The sequence below is a fragment of the Callorhinus ursinus genome, unplaced genomic scaffold (genome assembly GCF_003265705.2).
Source record: "Callorhinus ursinus isolate GAN/ISIS: 27379988/994484 unplaced genomic scaffold, GSC_fseal_2.0 scaffold31, whole genome shotgun sequence".
In the NCBI taxonomy this organism is placed as follows: Eukaryota; Metazoa; Chordata; class Mammalia; order Carnivora; family Otariidae; genus Callorhinus; species Callorhinus ursinus.
The window spans coordinates 13,017,591-13,024,231 of record NW_027397093.1 but is presented as its reverse complement, the minus strand read 5'-3'; positions in this window follow the sequence as shown (position 1 = coordinate 13,024,231).

Here is a 6,641-nt window from a genome sequence, read left to right as displayed (position 1 = left end):
CGGGCGCAGGATGATGACATAAACCCATCGCCCCTCCTTTTCCGAGATTTGAGCGAGGGCGGAAGTGCTACCGTATGTCTTCTAAGAGGGGGACAGTTAGGAGAGGTATTAACGAGGGGGCATGCACAACATTCCTGGATCCCAGAGGGTCAATTCGGAGGTCTTAAAGTTGAATATGCTTGCACGTTCTTGGTAGTAACCCTGTGAGTGTGAGACGAAGGTCACTTATTTATTCGTTCCAGAGAGATTTGCGAGGCTGGGTGTACAGTGGTGAACAAAACAAAGCCCCTGCCCTCATAGAACTTATATTCTAGTCTGTGTAGGGAGGTAGGAGGGAGACTGAAATATTCAGATAGCATTCAGACAAATGCTATGAAGAAAATAAAGAAAAAAAGGGAATAGAGAGTGGGAGGTGCTATTTTAAATAAGCTGATAAGAAAAATCTCTCAGAAGCTGGCATTTTAACGGAAATCTGAATTCAGGAGAAAGAGCGGGTATTTCAGGTACGACTCTGGAGGGAAGGATGGTCCATCCAGGCAGAAGGAAGAGCTCGCAGAGGCTCTGACACGGGAATTTTCTTGGTAAATTATTACAAGATCAATGAGGAGCATGTAGGATTACACTCTGCAGTGGAATCGGTTCTATCAGGCTTTCTTTCAAGCCTACCACTCCAGTGAAAGCAGTCTTGTCAAGCTTACCCACATTGCCAACTCCATTGGTCATTTCTCAGTCCTTTGTTTGTGATGCCTTTTAAAATCAAGTGGCGATGTCAAGTGGGAAGCTGTGTATATGTAGGGTTTAGGGAAGAAGATGGGGATGGAAATACAACTTTGGAAAATATCAAATGGTACTTAAAGCTATGAGACTAGATAGACAAAGGAATGTAAATAGTATTTACAGCTCTGGCCCTGAATGCACCGAGGAATTGAGCGTAGATAGGGAAAGAGTCAAAAGTCTGATTACTGAGTCCTGCAGCACCCCCGTATTTACAGGTCTGGGAGAGGAGGAGAAGCCAGGAAAGGAGAATGAAGAACCTACTGTGAGTAAGAAAATGAGTTCTCTCAGAGGTCAAGTGAAGCAAATGTTTCAGGAGGGAGGGCAGGGTCCAACTTTGGCAAACCCGGTGGGGAGGCCAAGCAATAGGGTGACTGAGAACCCGTGGATGTGACCATGTGGCGGTCAGTGGTGACCGTGACAAGGTTGCTCTCAGTGGATGGTAAAGGTGAAAACCTGATAGGAATGAATTCAAGAGACCTCTGAGGGTGAGGAAGAAATGGATTGGTGGTAGAGAGGAACATGGAGAAGTTGTTGTTTTGTTTTGTTTAATCCTGTGATAGGAATCATTTAATTGGGCAAGAAATGTTGGTATTGCAGGAGAGAGAGGAGACGATCTCAGGGGTCGATGGGGTGTCTGGGGCACAAGACGTGGCCGTAGCTGTGTGGACGACTCACTGATTTTCAGCAGGGAAGGCAGTGTGGCTAGGTACACGCAGGGCAGCCGCTAAATTTGGAAGTGGGAGCATAAGGAAGTTCTTTTCAAATAGGATTTATTTTCTCTGTGTAATAAGAGGCAAGGCATCCTTGGCTCCACATGCTCACTCCTTGGAAATCTCTTTGCATCCAGCTTTCCTTCCCATCCCCACAGTTCCCTTCCTAAAGCAAACACTTAGGACTGCCTGCTGGCTGGTGGGAGACTAGCCTGGTGGCAAAGAGATCAGCCCCTCCTTGGGAAGACAGCCCTACACTTGGAGAAAGGGTTTCCACAGATTGACGGGTCCTTAACAGATGTTAATGGATAAATAGTAGGTCCCCTTTCCGATAGCCTTCGTGAGGTGTGTTGACCTCGGGCTGCCATGCCCACCTTGCCCTCTTCTGCTAAGTATCACGAAGTCTCCTCTTCCATTTCCTGAGTATGATGAGGCCCCTCTTCCCTGGCTGAACACAGGTCCTTCACTTTGTGAAGAGGGCACTTGGGTAAAAGAAGGCCTGCAGTTTCATTGTGTCAAGGAATTGGGCTGTGATTGCCCAGCTACTGGCTGGTGAGTCCTCTTCTCCTTTCCGGCAACACACATAAATGACAAAATGTAGGGCGCCTGGGTGGCTCAGTCGGTTAAGCATCTGCCTTCGGCTCAGGTCATGATCCCAGGGTCCTGGGATTGAGCCCCGCATCGGGCTCCCTGCTCCGCGGGAAGCCTGCTTCTCCCTCTCCCTCTGCCTGTGTTCCCTCTCTCTCTCTCTGTGTCTCTCTCTGTCAAATAAATAAATAAAATCTCAATAAATAAATAAATGACAAAATCTTACCTAAATTTTGAGTCTGTAGTCGGTAATTTGGCCTGCGTGGCAGGGTCTGGAGCAGTAAGGCTCTGGGGAGACAGGCTGAGCATGTGTATGTAGTAGGACTTCTTTCTGCCATATTTTCTGCATCCTTCCCCTTCCTTCCTCTCTGCAGCTGAGCTGGGTCCTGGAATTGTTTCAATTCAGACTTTGTTGTTTCAGAAGGGGTTATAAACTGCACCTAAAAGCTGGTCTAACCAGCCTCCATTTTTGCTCCTTACTTTTCTTATAGATCTCAAATTGGGTGTATTGTTTTTTTGTCTTGAGGCAATTTGACTTTTTTTTTAAGTTTTTTTTTTAATTTATTCATGAGAGAGACACAGAGAGAGAGGCAGAGGGAGAAGCAGGCTCCCCACGGAGCAGGGGGCCCAGTGTGGGGCTCGATCCCAGGACCCTGGGATCATGACCAGAGCCGAAGGCAGATGCTTAACCGGTTATCTGAGCCACCCAGGCACCCTTGACTTTTTTTTTTTTTTTTAAGATTTTATTTATTTATTTGACAGAGAGAGAGACAGCGAGAGAGGGAACACAAGCAGGGGGAGTGGGAGAGGGAGAAGCAGGCTTCCTGCCGAGCAGGGAGCCCGATGCAGGGCTCGATCCCAGGACCCTGGGATCATGACCTGAGCCGAAGGCAGACGCTTACTAACGACTGAGCCACCCAGGCGCCCCGAGGCAATTTGACTTTCTATGGGTCCTTCTCAGTCCAAAGGCCAGGAAGGGAGCCACACTGCTGCTCAGTTCAAGTTAAACATTATGGTCCTTGGTCAATTTTGTTTAAAAATGGAACCGGTATGCCAGCTTGGAATTACGGTTTCTCCTTGATAGTTCTTGAAATCAAGATGTCATGCTTTTGATCTAAGGGAAAAATTGGAAATATCTCTTCTGACTAGCCGGGGTCCTGGTATTTGTGGGAGGATAAGGCTCAAAAAGAGTGGGGGGGGAAAGTCCTTAATTGCCTCCACAGATACTCAGGAGAAGTCACTGGGGAAATCAATCTCCAAATGAATCTCAGCATCTCCTCAATTTGCTTCTAGAGCTGACACTGTCCTTGTATTAGATGACCACCAGCCTCCCTATTTCTCTCCTCTGGGGACACTGAGCATTCACAGTCTGACGTTACCAGGCTTTAGTCTCCCATCACCCCCTTCCCATCTCTACTAAGACAGTTCATCCCAATCCTAGCTATGTGCCTGTTCTCCTAGATGATCTTTCCCATCTGGTCAAGCTAACTTGCTCTTCCAGGCTCAGCTTCAGCTCCATCTCTGTGAAGAGGTAGAATTAATTTAACAGGCAGATGTCTATACAGAAAGCCAGGCACTGTGCAGAACTCGAGGGATTCGGAATGCACCATGACTAAAGGACAGCGCCTGACCTCGCGGAGCTCACATTCTCGTAGGAGAGCTTGATATTAACGAGAGCACAGTGTGGCAGGTACAACAGTGGGATTGGGTGTTAAGCTCCAGATGAGGCTCAGAAGTTGTGTGTGTAGGATCCGGGATGACAGCTCAGACAAGATCTGAGGCTGAGAAGGGGCCTCCTCTTCTGTGAGCCTGGCCAATCCATGGACGATCACCTTCACTGCCCCCCACGGTTGGCACACCTGTCTCCAGGTGAACCAAGATGCAGATCTTGCCCTCATGTTCCCCATGGCCTGAGCACAGGGCCTGATCCCTAATAATGGGCTCAAAGAAATGAATAGAGTAAATGAATCCTAGAGACAGGTTTTTCTCTCTCTAAACGCTTTACTCAGAGTTTCCCTGGACTAGTGAGGAGGATAAATTCCTGCCTAAAGCTTCAGGAGGCATTTCCAAATCAGCAGAGTATCCCCCACTCCCTGTCGTTTGCTCCTTTGCTCCCTGGTTCCCCAGTGTCCCTTGCTGCCTCCAAATGTGACCCACCAAGCCCTTCTTTTCAGAGAGCTCCAGGCTCCAAAATCTTTCCCTGAGAAACTACTCTTATTGATTAAACCACGGTATACAATGGAATACTATGCAGCTGTGGGAATGGCTGGGAGGCTCCTAGCATATGCCTTTTTTAAAAGATTTTATTTATTTAATTTATTTGTGAGTGAGAGAAAGAAAGCGGTGTGGGGGAGGGAAGAACAGAGGGAGAGGGACAAGCAGACTCAGTGCTGAGCTTGGAGCCTGAGGCATGGCTCGATCCCACAACTCTGAGACCGTGACCCAAGCCGAAACCAAGCGTGGGACGCTCAACTGACTGAGCCTCCCAGGCGCCCTGTATGCCTTTTATTTTATTTATTTATTTATTTTTAAGATTTTTTTTTTTTTTTAGTTTATTTATTTGAGACAGAGAGAATGAGAGAGAGAGCACATGAGAGGGGGGAGGGTCAGAGGGAGAAGCAGACTCCCTGCCGAGCAGGGAGCCCGATGCGGGACTCGATCCAGGGACTCCAGGATCATGACCTGAGCCGAAGGCAGTCGCTTAACCAACTGAGCCACCCAGGTACCCCCCTGTATGCCTTTTAATGTTAGGGTTGATTTTGGAACCATGTGAATGTTCACCTATGGAAAAAGAAAGAAGAAAGCCTAAACCTCACACCGAAGATGGTGAAAATTCACCTGTGTGTGAATGACTGATAGGTGATTGAATATTCGAGTTTCAACAAATTATTTGTTGAATGAATGTGTAAATATTTCCCCATAGCATCTTTGGATCTCCACTGTAGTCCTTTGCCCTCTCACTTCTCCCTAGAGAAAAAGGAGGTCTTGACACCTAGGCAGGGCTAGAGGCTGGAAGGATGGCACAGGGCACCAAACCTGTCTTCTCATAGATAACCCACCAAGCACAGGTTCTTTGGTTCAAAGTCCTTTCACTTCACTGGTCTTTACTCCAAATTTCCCGTGGGGAAGAGATGGAGCTGGTGTTAGTATTTTACAGTTGGGAAGCCGATTCACACTTTATGTGTTTGTGATTAGTTGGCCTTGAACCTGGGAGAACCCAGGTTTTTAGGAGATTCCTACTCCATATCTCCACCCTAGATCCCTTTCCTGGGTCCAGATTCTTTTTTTTTTTAATGTTAATGTTTCATATATTCTTTTTTAAAAAAGATTTATTTATTTGACAGCGAGCAAGAGCGAGCAAGCTCGAGTGGAGGGAGGGGCAGAGGGAGAGAATCTTCAAGTAGACTCCCAGCTGAGTGCGGACCCGATGCGGGGCTTGATCTCATGCCCCTGAGATCATGAGCTGAGCAGAAACCAAGAGGCAGATACTTAATTGACTGAGCCACCCAGGCGCCCCCGGGTCCAGGTCCTTATATCTGACCACCCATCAGATAATCTACTAGGATGTCTTAGGCACCTGAGCATGTCAAAGAAGCCTCATCTTCCTCCAGCCGCACCTGGTTCTGTTTCCCACTACCATACATGCCATTACCCAAACAGAAGTCTGGGTGTCATCCTTAATTATTCCCTCGCCCTCATCATCCTCCAATTTACATGACCCCACCCCCACCCCTCAGGCCTGACATAGACACCTCCCAATTGTGTTTGCAACTCCAACTCTGCAGCCATTGCCCTAATCCAGGCTCCCAGCATCCGCTACCTGGATTATTATAGCAGTCTCCAACCTGGATCCCACTCCAGTCCATCTGTGGCATTGCAGGCAAAGTCATCATTCCAAAATGCAAAGCTCATTACATCATCTTCCGGCTTAAAAATCTTTCAGTGGCTCCTAATTATAATTAAGATAAAGTCCCAACTCCTTATTGGGGCTTACAGGGTCCTATAGGATCTGGTTCTATTTTTTTTTTCCTCTCATAAAGCCATTGGGGTTTGATATTTTTTGTTATATGTAGGTTTTAAACTACTGATTCACTTTATTATAGTCTTCGGATTTTAAATTTTTTCTTGTGTTATAGTTTTAGGAAACTATCCATTTCAAATTTATTGGCATAAAGTTGTGCCCAATATTATTTTTAAACTTCTGTAGTTTCTAGTTATATACATTTTAAATTTTGCTCTTTTTATTTTTTGGCTTTATGATCTTTTTTCCAGCTTTTTTTTTAACTTTTGAACTTTTAAAATTATTTTTTATTTATTTATTAAAATATTTTATTTATTTTTTTGACAGACATAGAGAGCAAGGGAGAGCACAAGTAGAGGGGAGCAGCAGAGGGAGAGGGAGAAGCAGATTCTCCACTGAGCAGGGAGCCCGAAGCAGAGTTCAATCCCAGGACCTGGGGATCATAACCTGAGCCGAAGGCAGACACTTAACCAACTGACCCACCCAGGTACCCCTTTCTTCCAACTTCTTGAAGCAGATGTTTAGCATATTGTCAGCCCATTAAG